Genomic DNA, 223 nt, shown 5'->3' on the forward strand with positions numbered 1-223 from the left:
TCTTTGACACTGGGTTCCAGAATAGCAGTTCAGGGCGTTTGGTGTTATTAAGTGGAATAGGTTTTTAAAATATGAATGTATAATATTATTATTAACTCTTGCTGAAGCATAAATTTAGAATACGTTCTTTTGTCCGGCTAAATTGCTGCAAAATAGTGATATTCGATTGATTATGTGAATAAATATTTATTTTTATTCAAAAATATCGATATATTGGAATGTA

The sequence above is a fragment of the Drosophila simulans genome, chromosome 3R (genome assembly GCF_016746395.2).
Source record: "Drosophila simulans strain w501 chromosome 3R, Prin_Dsim_3.1, whole genome shotgun sequence".
NCBI classification, from domain to species: Eukaryota; Metazoa; Arthropoda; class Insecta; order Diptera; family Drosophilidae; genus Drosophila; species Drosophila simulans.